At 41.1% G+C, this 15102-nt stretch overlaps 1 protein-coding gene across 1 annotated transcript in view; it reads right to left on the minus strand.

The window, feature by feature from the left end:
• Positions 1-15102, minus strand: part of LOC306863118 (junctophilin-1-like) — a 39733-nt gene that overhangs the window by 18173 nt on the left and 6458 nt on the right. The gene's annotated exons all lie outside the window — the stretch shown is intronic.

The following is a 15102-nucleotide window of genomic DNA, read 5'->3' on the forward strand; positions in this document are numbered from 1 at the left end:
GAATCTTTAAGTGCTTTGTATATAGAAATTAAAGCTTTTAGTTCCCTATAAAGTATCAATCAGCTCCTTCTTGTGGCCATGATGGATTGAGATGTTTACAACTTCGTTACACCGTTCTTAGACAAAGTGGACATCTGTTTTAATCATTAACCATATTTAAAATGCAAGAGGCCAGATGCTTTGGGATAGTCTGGCTGCCAGTGCAAAAAATAGCTTATCATTGAGGCACAAAGAGGTACTTTCTGCGCAGCTTCGGATTCTGACACATATGGGCCTCTATTTCCGATAGTCACATAATAACGATCATTGTAGAATCCTCACGCAAAAGCATGCAAAGGAAGTGATGAAGTGTGAGGGAGTTCTAGACGCATCTATTTGGGGCATAAGACAGGCCGTGGGGTAATGAAGGTCAGTCTTTGAGCTCCTTGTTTAACATCAAGGCCCACCATAAAACTCAATAAGCAAATCCATAAGATATTATGATAAATACACCATGTAAGCCGAGTAAAATCTTTTTTTCAACTCTTTACAATAAAACTGTAATGGCACATGAGATAGCCTACTGAATATATATACCTTTAAAGAAATGTATAGTTTCATACAGCCAGGATGCATTAAACTGATCAAAAGTGAGAGTAAAGACATTTATAAGGTAACTAAAGATTTCTGTTTCAAATAAATGCTGTTCTTTGGAATTTTTAAGAATTCTGAAAAACTAAATTATCACAGTTCCACAAAAATATTAAAACAGCACAACATTAAGTTAATAATAAGAAATGTTTCTTGAGGAGCAAATCAGCATATTAGAATGATTTCTGAAGGATCATGTGAAAACTGATAATAATGTTGAAAATTCAGCTTTGCCATCACATGAATAAATTACATTTTAAAATATATCAAAATAAGAACTTTAGGTTACACTTTATTTTAAGGTATCCTTGTTACAGTGTAATTATACATTTAAGTACTGAGCAATATAATTAACTACATGTACTTACTATATGGGTGTTACATGTCAGTCCTTGTCTTGTGTTTCCCCTCCTCTCGTGTCCCTATTTGGCCTTCCTGTTCCTGTCCTCGTTTGTCTTCATTAGTTTAATTAGTCCCTAGCCCTGTGTTTTGATTAGTCCACACCTGTTCCTTATTTCCCTGTGTTTATAAGCCCTGTGTTTCCTAGCCCCTGTGTCCGGTCATCACGTCAGATGTGTTCGTCTCTCCCCATGATCCCTGTTTGTCGGCTGGTTGATAATAAATGTGCTTATTGGAACTCCTACGTCTCCTCGCTCCTTGTTTCCCGAGAGGGAACGTGACAGATGACCGGACCTACAAAGTAAGCGGCGCTCCTTTTCCCCCGTTTTGTTTTCCGTTTTTGAAAGTTTTTTTGTTTGCTCCTTTTTTCCCGCTCCCTCCATGGCGATGGAGTTCGCCGCCCGCCTCCGCGCCCTGATACTCCGCGATCTCCCCTTCGTGGAGTACACGGAGGAGTTCTGCGAGCTGGCCGGGAAGGCGGAGCTGCACGACGCGGTCATCCTCCAGCTCTTCCGGCTCGGGGCCTGTCACCACCGCCCCATGAACCTCCCAGACACCACGGGATTGACCTGGAGGCTGGGGATATACCGGTGTCTGGGAGACTTCCGGGCCCGAGTCGAAGCTAGCCCGCCGTCGTCAGCGGCTCCCCCGAGCCCGCCGCCGCTCGCGCTTCCAGAGCGCCCCCGCGAACTCGCGCTTCCAGAGCGCCCCCGCGAACTCGCGCTTCCAGAGCGCCCCCGCGAACTCGCGCTTCCAGAGCGCCCCCGCGAACTCGCGCTTCCCGAGCGCCCCCCCGCGCCGGCTCCACGCACGTGCCCTCCAGTGCCGGCTCCACGCACGTGCCCTCCAGTGCCGGCCCCACGCACGTGCCCTCCAGTGCCGGCCCCACGCACGTGCCCTCCAGTGCCGGCTCCACGCACGTGCCCTCCAGTGCCGGCTCCACGCACGTGCCCTCCAGTGCCGGCTCCACGCACGTGCCCTCCAGTGCCGGCTCCACGCACGTGCCCTCCAGTGCCGGCTCCACGCACGTGCCCTCCTGAGTCCCCGCTGGTTCCGTCCAGCCCTCCTGAGTTCCCGCTGGTGCCGTCCAGCCTTCCTGAGTTCCCGCTGGTTCCGCCCAGCCGTCCTGAGTTCCCGCTGGTTCCGCCCAGCCCTCCTGAGTTCCCGCTGGTTCCGCCCAGCCCTCCTGAGTTCCCGCTGGTTCCGTCCAGCCCTCCTGAGTTCCCGCTGGTTCCGTCCAGCCCTCCTGAGTTCCCGCTGGTTCCGTCCAGCCCTCCTGAGTTCCCGCTGGTTCCGTCCAGCCCTCCTGAGTTCCCGCTGGTTCCGTCCAGCCCTCCTGAGTTCCCGCTGGTTCCGTCCAGCCCTCCTGAGTTCCCGCTGGTTCCGTCCAGCCCTCCTGAGTTCCCGCTGGTTCCGTCCAGCCCCGCGCTGCAAGAGCGCCCCCAAGTGTCCGCGCTTCCAGCGCGCCCCCAAGTGTCCGCGCTGCAAGAGCGCCCGACAGAGTCCGCGCTGCAAGAGCGCCCGACAGAGTCCGCGCTGCAAGAGCGCCCTCAAGTGTCCGCGCTGCAAGAGCGCCCTCAAGTGTCCGCGCTGCAAGAGCGCCCTCAAGTGTCCGCGCTGCAAGAGCGCCCTCAAGTGTCCGCGCTGCAAGAGCGTCCTCCTGCATCTACGCTGGTCCCGTCCAGCTCTCCTTCGTCTCCGCTGGTTCCGTCCAGCTCCGCGCCTCCCGTGCGCCCCCCAGTGCCCGCTCCTCCAGAGCGCCCCCCAGTGCCCGCTCCTCCAGAGCGCCCCCAAGTGCCCGCTCCTCCAGAGCGCCCCCAAGTGCCCGCTCCTCCAGAGCGCCCTCTAGTGCCCGCTCCTCCAGAGCGCCCTCTAGTGCCCGCTCCACCAGAGCGCCCTCAAGTGCCCGCTCCTCCCGAGCGCCCCCAAGAGCCCTCTCCTCCAATGTGGGCCCCAGAGGGGAACTTTCCCAAAGAAATTTTGGGGGGGGGGCCATATAGTCCCAGTCTGTGTGGCCAGGCCAAAGGCCAAGGCCACAAAGGACCCCGATCCACCAAGGCCTCCCAAGGCTCCAGATCCGCCATGGCCTCCCGAATCTCCAGTCCTGCCATGGCCTCCCAAGGCTCCAGATCCGCCATGGCCTCCCAAGGCTCCAGATCCGCCATGGCCTCCCGAATCTCCAGTCCTGCCATGGCCTCCCAAGGCTCCAGATCCGCCATGGCCTCCCGAATCTCCAGTCCTGCCATGGCCTCCCAAGGCTCCAGATCCGCCATGGCCTCCCAAGGCTCCAGATCCGCCATGGCCTCCCAAGGCTCCAGATCCGCCATGGCCTCCCGAATCTCCAGTCCTGCCATGGCCTCCCAAGGCCCCTGATCCGCCCTGGAGGCTTCCCTGGTCTCCTCCCTGTCCGGGCCCTGCTCCAGCCTCCAGAGCGCCCGCCCCCCCCGCCCGTGATGTGTATGTTACGGTGCGGGACGCACCTTCCGGGAGGGGGGCGATATGTTACATGTCAGTCCTTGTCTTGTGTTTCCCCTCCTCTCGTGTCCCTATTTGGCCTTCCTGTTCCTGTCCTCGTTTGTCTTCATTAGTTTAATTAGTCCCTAGCCCTGTGTTTTGATTAGTCCACACCTGTTCCTTATTTCCCTGTGTTTATAAGCCCTGTGTTTCCTAGCCCCTGTGTCCGGTCATCACGTCAGATGTGTTCGTCTCTCCCCATGATCCCTGTTTGTCGGCTGGTTGATAATAAATGTGCTTATTGGAACTCCTACGTCTCCTCGCTCCTTGTTTCCCGAGAGGGAACGTGACAATGGGTAGGGTTAGGATTAGGGTTATTTTAGAGTTTAGTTATTTTAAGGACACCTTAAAATAAAGTGTTACCAACTTTTAAACTGTAAAATTATTTCACTATATTACTGTATTTTTACTATAATTTTGATCAAATAAATGCAGCATCGATGAACATAAGAAAAAAAAAATAAGGGGAAAAATATATAAGTTTGAAAGGCAGTTTAAAGTGGAGTCCACAAGTCTGAAAAATGCTTCTGTTTCACATTTATTGAAGAATTTAATACGATATTTTCCTCATCAACGTAAATTAATAAAATTTATTTCTGACTGTTTTGGTATTTGGCATACATTTATGAATATTAATGCTTGTTTGTTTTACATTTGATAAAAATACAAAAAATGCATTAATATTGCATATATTATTTATTATATTTTATTATTTGCCCGTATTTTCAGTGTGGTCTCAAGAGGTTTAGACCCGACTGTACAGATACTGTACAAAAGCATGCGAAGCATTATAAAATATGAATAAGAGACTAATAATTAAAAATTTCTCTCTATTTCATATACTCCATCTCTTCAAAACGCATCAGTTTCTGTGTGTACCTACTTCAAGACCTCGGGTATTTAAAACCCCGGTATGCATCTCTGCACCCCTCTAATTTTAATGGTGCACTTGAATTTCACCCCCTCTCTGTGACCTCCTTTCAGGCCAAGCAGGCCTGAGACAAATCAGTGTCTATGTGCCTGCGGGATTGGCTGGTCCCCCCTCAGGCCATTTGCCCACATTGAGAAGAGCCAACATGGCTGATCTAAGATCAGTTTTGCAAGTTTTCATATAATGCTTAAGATGAGGATTCTAGTAGCACAGGCTGCCTCCAGATCACAGCAAATGTCCATTTCTACCTGGAGCTATTTGCGGAATCTCTGCTACATTTGCTGACACCGTTTAGCTGTGAGCCGGTGCTGGCAATATGTGCCCGCCTCTCTCTCTCTCTCTCTCCGTGACCTTCTCCCTCCCACATTTCCTCAGTTATACAGGAGATATTTGCATTTTATTCAACAAGCCAAAATCTGCCCTCCAAGATGTTTACATGGTACACAGACATAAATCAAACTCTAGGTCTCAGTGATGAATCATAGCAAAGACCCGAGTATTGTGCATTTGAATAACTAATAAAAAGGGAGGTTTTGGTTATATCACTTTGAATAACAAATACTTGTAGGCTATGAAAAGGGCTGGTGAAGCACTGGATAAACAGTACCTAAAAGGGATAGTTCACACAGATATAAAAATCATGCAATTATTTACTCATCCTCCTCAAGTCGTTCCAAACCTGTATGACTTTTTTCTTCCATGCAAGTTTTCACAGGTCTTTTGCATACAGTACATTGTGCCCACATCTGATACGTTTGCCACAAAGGACAAAAGGGCTCAATAAAAGTATCATAACTATGCTCTACTGTTCAAAAGTATAGGGCCAAAAAGATACAGCAAGATTAAATTGATCAAAAATGACAGTAAAGATATTTATGTTACAAAAGATTTATTTTTCCATTTCAGCTTTGCATCAGAGGAATAAATTACATTTGACAAAATATTAAGAAAACAGTTATTTTAAATTCTAATCATATTATTGTTTTACTGTATTTTTGATCAGAAACTGTGTTGACCTTTTCATTTTCTAAAAAAAAAAAAACTTGAACAATAGTCTAATCCATATTGTTTTTGGATAATATTTCAGTCATGTGACAGCTTTGTGTGAGGATACAAATTTAAGTTCTTATTCACTCTTATTCCAAATCATTGAGTCATGAGTTAAATGCAAATCATTAGCGTGAAAGATTCGTTTAGGAATAGGACTGATCCGATTCTTGACTACAAGCCAGTTCAAATCTAAAATCTAAGAAATACTAACTCAATTTGAGTCAATTCCTCATACAAAGCTGTGATATGAAGCAATTTATGTTGTTTTTAGTGGTTATCTTAATTTTTTTTGAGACTTGACATGGAGCTTTTTCATGTCAAGGAAAATACATAAGTGCAGGTTCTTCAAAAAGATCAAAGTGTTGTGAATACCACAGTGTTAGATTGAGTAAATGATGAAAGAATTATTGCTTTAAGAGAAATTTCACAGTATATTTTGAAACTGCAGTACAATAAAAGTAAAATGCATTAAGCACAGAGTGGAATACACTATAAATAATCAGTCAGATCTGTTTAAATCTAGTGTTTAGCATGCTTTAAATTGTATACACTTACCACAATGCTTTTACATACATGCAATGTCTAATGCTAGCTAGCAGATGGGAATGTGGAATTACGCTGACATAATTAATGCTTTGCTAAAATAAACAACAAAACATAATCATTTATCCAAGCTGTGTTGATTTGCAAATGAGTTGAGGAACAAAATGGTATGCTGAACATAGGCACGGCAACGTACATAAACATTGATAACATTCAATCTAGAAAAAGCAGACCCTAATATTTCTCTAGTATAAAATGAGAGAAGACTTTAAGGATGAGATGAAGGCACTGGCATTGAACAATACAAAAACTAAACTGTACTTTATACTTTAAAAAGCAGATAGTTGGCACAACAAAAGAAAAGACACACTCTTGACATCACTGTATGGATCCTCTCCAAGGTTTTTCAATATAGATCATCTTTCAACATTTGCAGTGGGTTTACTATAATAATTTATGCCGATAAACTTTCTTGGTGTAGGCATACTCTGGTGAGCAAAAATAGGATAAAAAAAAAAAGTGTGATCTCAGCCTCACATATTCCACCTCATCCAACTTGTCGCTCAAATTCTGATACAGGGGTGGAATAAATTTGCACATTTCAGAATTTCTGACAAGGCTGAAATAAAAAGAAATCTGGTTTTCTGTTGCAGGCAAGTTCATTGTCAGGTTAGTGAGATGTTCAATGCATCGATATACCAACATCTCTTCAGCATCCATTACTAAAACATAGACAGATGCTTGGCTGGGAGAAGAGTCAAAATCAGCTTTGATTAAATAGAAAATACCTTCCATTTCCATGTGATGAACCGGAAGTAATGTCAGCCACAACATGAATATCTTTCCTTCATCTCGACTCATTCTGTTGGACTGCCAAATGTTATGTTAAGAAGACATTTGTTTTAACGCAAAAATGAATAAAATGAAAATTTTTCTGAAGTTTCACTTGATCCTTAAATAGCAGGCAGTGTGCAGAGTATGCAGTATGCATTCTGAATATGATTTCCCATTTCTCATCTGCTGAGAAAATAGAAAATCTTCCTTTAAATAAGTACTTACTCCGTATTCATTTAAAAAGTACATTCTATACTATAAACGTAATCTGGAGTGGACATTCTACATTTATGTTTTCATTGTTATGTGACCAACAATGTCAGCTGAGTTGCTTCACCGCCATTCACAAATTATCTCCCGTGGCCTCAAGGGATAGTAAAATGATGCAGGGATGACGTATTTTTGTAGGCCAAAACCCAGAAATGTGTTAGCTTACTTCCAGTTCCATCGTCCTGAAGTCAATGGGGAGTTTTTTTGGTTAAATGTCTGAAACAAGGTCAACAAGCTCAACAAATTTTCATGTTTTATTCTACAACATAAAAACCGTCTTTAAAAAGTCAGTTGCTAAATGGCTAAATGGGACTACAGAGGATGTCAGGGACAGGGGCGTTACCTCTGAGGAGGCAAGGGAGGCAGTGCCTCAAAAAGTTGGATGAGAAAAAAAATTTATAGTACAAAAATAAAACAATGCAGATATTACAAAATATGACATTAAAAAGTGTTTAAATAACGCATGTTTTTCTAAAGGAAAACTGTTTAACAGCAACACCAGCAGGTAAAGTTACAGTGGGAGTCGCATCTGTCGTGCCTCCCCTTAGCCCTTTGAGTTTTAATAGACCCCCCCTAAGCATGCAGTGCCCTAAGCAATGGTGGCCAATGGGTTGAAGGTCCAAATTGCAGTTTAAATGCAGCTTCAAAGAGCTCTACAGGATCACAGTTGAGGAATAAGGATCTTATTTAGCAAAACAATCTGTCATTTTCTTAAAAAAATAATAATTATATACTTTTTAATCAAAAATGCTCATCTTGCACTAGCTCTGCGATGTGCATGCAAGTCTTCACGCATTGCAATCCCGTTGGAAAGGTCGCACACAATTAGTTCTTCATTTGTGTACTCCAGTTCCAAAAGGCAGGGTAGGGTGAAAAGTCTACTCCAACTTCAAAATCATCCAACATCGTTGTTCTACCTTTTTTTGTAAAAGGTGTTTGACTTTCTTTGCATGTTCGCTTTGTAAACACTGGGTCGGTACTTTCGCCAACATCAAGCGTGCATGATTACATATTGAGTGAAGACGAGCACTTGTGGTTAAAAAGTATATAAATTTGTATTTTGAAATTGCAATTTGGACCTTCAACCCATTGAAGTCCACTATATGAAGAACTATACAGAAGAAAGAAAGACATTTACATCTTAGATCACATGGGGGTGAGTAAATTATCAGGAAATTTTCATTCTGGAAGTGAACTACTCCTTTAAGTAAAAGCCACAAAACCTTTTTAATTTCATGGCATCTTTAAGGCTGAGAATATACATGTATCACTGATTATCAAAGACGTCCACTTGTTCATCCATTAGTGAACCTTATTTATATCTGCCGTGTTTTAGCAAGAGCTTGTAATCTTTGCATCCGTTCAGTGAGATCTGCATCCTGTTTTTTTATCTTGTGATCAGTACACAATGGTCACGCTGCTATCGCTTTCTAATTTTCACTCTTTATTAAATTAATGAAATAAATAAACAGGAAATAGGAGCGAACCATCTGCCTCCCTCACAGTAACACTTCTACTGCAGAAAAAGCAGTGCATGGCTGACAGGATGACTGGATGCAATCGCCATGGCAACGCTACAGCTCTCTGGCAGGTGCTTCTACACATCATCTGGCCCTGTGTTAACAAATAACAAGCGCTTTACAAACCAAGCGGAATAAAGACTTTACGGCTATGGCACGAATTGAGGATCACATATACTCACTTAACACTGGTGTGTACAAACACCCATCTTCCAGCAGGGTGGGTTAGTACATGTCGTGCATTCAAGCGAAAGCTTTGGGAGCTTAAACACACACAATCACGCACGTCGTTGAGAAACTTGATGTCTCTTGTACAGCGTTCACAGCACTCTGTTAGAAGAAAGGTCACATTGCCTGGCAACTGACTGCATTGAGCTCCAGCTCCAATTTTAATTAGGGTAAAACTGTTTCCTGCCCTCTGCTTCCTCTCCTTCTGTTGACAAGCATGCGGTCGATACAAGCAGGTGAAGTGGGCACGTCTTCCACTTCACCGCTTTGATTCACGTGCAAACAAATTCATATGGCCCTAACGGTCAACTCCAGCACACATCTTTCATTACAATCTAGGTGAAAGGGGAACAGGACAGTTCACTTCTTAATACTATTAGTATTAGGTCTCAATACTAATCTATTGTTTACTTATGCATTATTGATATACATTTTTTTAAAGAAATTAAGACTTCTATTCAGCAAGGATGCGTTAAACTGATCAAAAGTGACAGAAAAGAAATGAAAAAAGGCTGAATAAATAAATAAATAAAATAAATGCAGTTCTTAATAGGCCTAAATGCTGAAAAAAAATTGTATTTCACCAAAATACAAAGCAGCGCAACTTCTATCAACATTGATAATAATAAGAATTGTTTTTGAGCACCAAATCAGCATATTAAAATGTTTTTGTAGCATTCATGTGACTCTTAAGATTGAAGTAATGGCTGCTGAAAATTCAGCTTTGCCACACAGGAATAAATCACATTGTAAACTACATTAAAATAGAAGCAGTTATTTTAAATTGTAATAATAATTTGCAATATTAAAATTTTTACCGAATTGTGATCAAATAAATGCAGCCTAGGTGAGCTTAAGAGACTTCGTTCAAAAACACTGAAAAATATTACCAACCACAAACTTTTGAATGGTAGTCGAAAAGAAACATTTACATTAAATCAAAATTTATCATACAGCAAAATTATTTTATCATTTCAATCCAGAATTCATCTTGAATTATCTTGATTTTTATTTTCTTATCCCACTGGACTGGTTTTTTTAATAAAGGGGTCATCGGATGCAAAATTCAAGTTGTTTGAACATAAATGCGTGTTGGAAGTGTGTGTACACATCCATCCTATAATGATAAAAATCCATCCAGTGGTTTTTTTAAATCCCTATTTTAAAATCCCCTGTCTCAAATCAGGCTGTTCTGAGAGTCCTGTCAGAATGACGTAGTTCTGTACAGACCGCTCATGCGATAGTTGATTGACAAGGCCGTCTTATCTTAGACCCGCCCTGAGTGAACTGTAAACAGTCCGACCACCGACTCCGGTGCAGGGGAAGACGAGATGTCTCAGATTAAGCGATTGAAGTGCTTTGTTGTTGGATGTAATAATGAATAAAGCAGTCATTCTTTACTCCCGACATCTGAGTCGCTGAAGACGCACAGGATAAACGTTACTTTCATCCTGGAGTGAATGCGCCGATCCCCGATCTGCCTAAATGCGTCTATGTTCGTGCGAATCATTTGTGATCCAGCTTCATCTACAGAAGAAGTGTGTATAAGGGTTTTTTTATGAATCTTTGCAAATCGCCTTTCCTAATAACATGCTAGTTAGCCAGTTTCGCAGCTAAAGTAAACAGTACTGCTTGTCATCCCAAGGAAGAGAGGGGCGGGGTCAATAGAGCTCATTAGCATTTAAAGCAACATGGACTAAAAAAACGGCTTGATGAAAACTGATTTTGACAGGGTAAAGAAGGTGTTTTTTACACTACCATTGAGAAATTTGACTTTTTATGACTTTTCATTAAGACCCTAAAGAATCATATCAACTTGTGGAAAATGGGCATCCGATGACCCCTTTAAGGTTACATTTTAATGATTTTATGCTCTATAAATACATTATAAATATAAATATAATTTAAATATAAAAACTTTTTGATCATTTATATCTCATTTTATGGTCACTGAAATAGTTTTACTGCCATGTAAGAAAATATTTTTTTTTTGCAGTGTGGCACTATACCAATTATTATATCTATATTGGGTCATTTAGACTTCCATAAGCTCTATAATAAGCGCAGAGGATTGGAAGGTTTCTGAATTATATAATGAGCTTAGGAAACGGTGGTGGCATTGAACAAAGGCCAGAGTTATAGCACTAGGAATTGAAGAGATACATTGTGATTAGTAACAGCCAGAGATTGTGAAGGCTCTTCAACACGGGGTTGGTCTGACCAGAGGTGCGGATCAAAGCAGTTTTATGTGCCAATGCCATGCCGTTCCTAATATTTACTGTACACAGAGATCTTTCTGTTATTAATACCATGTGATGGTCCGAAAGGGAGGGTGAGGCCGCATGACAAAGCTGGCAGATGTTTTGCCTGACAGTGATACACTAATCTTGACTTTAAACGCAATTGCTAATATCAATCACTACAGCTGTGCATCATTAGATATTAACATAAATTATGCAAGCGTTTGAAAAAATCATGTCCATTTAAAAATTTGCTTAAATTAAATCAAAACTGTCATCCTACTTATCCAGTAATGGACTTCACAACTGTACAAACTAATTATGGCAGCATTCTGAGTGAAACTGAGATGTGATTGAGCATGCTTTCCATTTTCACCACAGCTTTAATTTATGTGTCCTCATTCCAGAACGCATTCATTAAAAATACGATGGCTGCGTCTATCAGTCTTTTTATGTGTTGCTCATATTAAGCTCTAGTCAGGGGACTTGTCTGGAGCTCGACATCAGCATGTTTAATTTTAGTGGTCTGTGTGCTGTGCTGGAGGGTGGGCTTGCGTTGAGCTGGATGTGGAAAGGCTCTTCACTCATAACCTGTCAACATGAAGTAATCCCTCGCTGCATTTCGGCCACAGCGATACACAGATGAGAGGGATTGGGTGGCTCAGGTAACGAACGGCTTCTTGAACCAATCAGAGTTTGTTCTTTCCTGTAAGTGTATTTTTCACACACTGTAAAACACAGTGTGCTTTCAGAGATGGTTCTGTACCTTCTCTGAAAGCACACCCTAAAATTAATTCTCTAATAACATATACTCAACTGTTGAAGCATTGGCTCATGCAATATTTATTTCTTAGACTGACTGTTTGTTTGGAGAGATGGGCACATTAAATTGATCAAAAGTGACAGTAAAGACTTTTAAAATGTCACAAAAGATTTCTATTTCATATAATTGCTGTTCTTTTGAACTTTTTATTCATCAAAGAATCCTAATGTACGACAGTTTTTCCACAAAATAAAATTGATAATAATAAGAAATGTTTCTTGTGCAGCAAATCGGTATATTAAAATGATCTCTGAAGGATCATGTGACACTGAAGACTGGAGTAATGATGCTGAAAATTCAGCTTTTCCATTAAAGGAATCAATTACATTTAGAAATTATTAAAATAGAAAACAGGGATTTTACATATATAATAATATTTTACAATAATTTACTTTTTACTGTCTTTTTGATCAAATAATTGCAGCATAGGTGAGAATAGAGTTTTTTGTTTTAAAAAAAAACACTGAGCAATTTTTTACCATAAAATTTTGAACACTAGCAATATGATATGATATGATAACGACATTAAGAATTTACTTAAAAACGTATTTATATTTGATTTTTGACAATTATAAAACAATAAAAAAGAAAAAAGACAATATACTTAACATGTTTTAGCAATAATAAACATTAAAATAATCGTTTTATGATATAATATTCATGCAATGTTGTTTTCTGATCTTAATTGTCGAGCACAATTTCACCTGTAAACTTAATTTGATAAGTACTTAAAGTTAGTAGCTATCCAGCCAACTATCCAACTATCCATCTATCTATCTATCTGTGCATGTTCAATAAAATGATCTGTACTTTATACATGTCATTATTAGAATCATAATACTTGTCCTTTCCTTCCCTAACTAATTGGCTCAAAGTGTGTGTGTCATTGAGTTTATATCTGTGTACTTGCATGTGGGTAAGTGACAAATGCAGATGAAGTCATTGTTGCGACTGACGATAAACATTTGTGAAGTCTATTGGCACGTAGGGCAGATGACAGCCAGGCAGTGATGGGCTACTGTATCAACTGCTACTGGCTTATGTATTTCTGTCCAGAGCTGATAAGTTGACTCCATCCTTGCCTTATTTAGTCAGCCTGAGTTCTGTGCTGCTGACACACCAGTGAGCATAGGAGAGAAAGAGAGAAAGACAGAGAGAGAGAGCACAAGGCTGTAGGTTGACTGAACAATTAAATGTTCCTCTATTCCCTCCTTTTTATGGTGAATGACTAATATCAAATGAAGCTGAGTGTGAAGAGGGTGAGAAAAGATAGGAGGAAAAATTGAAAGCCTCTTTTACCTCTCTGTCTCTCATTCATAATCACTTGCATAACCAGGGGCAAAGCTGTCATTATAAATGGGGGAGGAGGGGATTGTTTATGATTCTGCCACATTTATAAATTTATATGAATATGTTCGTGCCACCCAGCTTTTTGAGAGTTAATAAATATTCATGCCTTACAGAGACCCTCACATTTTTCAAATCGTAGCTAAAGTCATATTTTGTCTCAAAACCAAAACAAAAAAACAAGAAATGTTATTCTTCATAAAGAAAGGGAAACTTATTTTTAGCATTTTTATGATTTTTGAGAGTGGTACTCTTGTGAACAGCCGTCGAAGACTGACACGGAAAAGAAGAAATTGTTGAAATACTGTTGAACCACTGATGTCACGTGGACTATTTTAACGCTGTCCTTACTACCTTTCTGGGCCTTGAACATGATACATTGCTGTCAATGGGAGGGTCAGAAAGCTCTCGGATTTCATCAAAAAATATCTTAATTTGTTTTCCAAAGATGAACAAAAGTCATAAGGGTTTGGAACGATATGAGGGTGAGTAATTCATGACACAGTTTTCATTTTTAGGTGAACTATCCCTTTAAGAAGTGATAGCAAGGAAATGCTACTCATTTGTCCATTAATACGAGATTTAATCTAATAGTAGGTTCAAACTAAGTTAAAGCTCACTCTCATCAATGATTTTCTTTGCTAACACCTGAAGTGAACCTGTTATAGTTGTCCTGAAACTGGATCTATCACATTTCCTTTCACAGTGAGGCCAAGTACGCCAGTTAACCTTTCACATTACCTCCTAAAACAGCAGATTCTGTTGACCGCAGCAAGAGCCCAGCCCCTGAAGGAAAGGCGGGGTGGGGGGGGGGGGGGGGGGCTCTGGGATTAAATTTACGACCCTTTGAAGGGAATATACTCTAGAGTGGATTGAAGATAGTGAGGAGTATTACTATATCAATCTTTAAAGTACTGCTAGTCAGCCAAGACTCTTGCTCAGCTGTAACTTACTGAATGCAAGTAATGCATAGTAAAATGGCTTTACTTTAATTTCATAGCACTGGTAATGACCCTGGAGCGTAAGTCTTGTAACCCTGACCGACTGCTCACTAAGGGAGAGGTAACCACAGAAGACAGGCCACTCCTAAGAGGGACAAATACCAGATAGTCGGCTAATGGTGCCCAGTTTGTGTTATGTGGCTTATTCAATGTTTAGATAAATACAGACACTGTAAATGGCCTGAGAGTGGCACTCAAACCAACTGTTAACCTGTGTGAACCCTCTGAACACTAGCAGCACAAGTGCTGCCTATATTCTGCATCATGTTATTTATTTATTGATTGGCTGATCACTAACATGAGGTCAGAACATCAGGGTCATCAGACGGCCGAAACACATACATGAGGCAGACGTGCACATATACACACACCAACAGTCATTTAGTCATATTGGTGGTCTTGGACCCAAACAATTTATATATCAGGGCTGAAATGTTAAAGGGTTAAAGGTTACATACAGGTTCAGTCCCAACTTGAAAAAAAAAGTGTCATTAAAATGTCACATTCTGACTGAAAAGATGGAAATTATTTAGCCTACACTATACCGTTTAAAAGTTTGGGGTCACTAAGATTTTTAATGTCTTTAGAAAAGATGTCTCTTTTGCCAACTACAGCTGTATTTGTTTGATAAATACATTACAGTAAAAATAAAAAAAAATTATAATATTACTATTTAAAATTAATATTTTAATATATTTTAAAATGTAATTTATTCCTGTGATGGCAAAGCTGAATTTTCAGCACTCTTCAGTGTCCCATGATCATTCAGAAA

The sequence above is a fragment of the Barbus barbus genome (genome assembly GCF_936440315.1).
Source record: "Barbus barbus genome assembly, chromosome: 44".
NCBI lineage: Eukaryota > Metazoa > Chordata > Actinopteri > Cypriniformes > Cyprinidae > Barbus > Barbus barbus.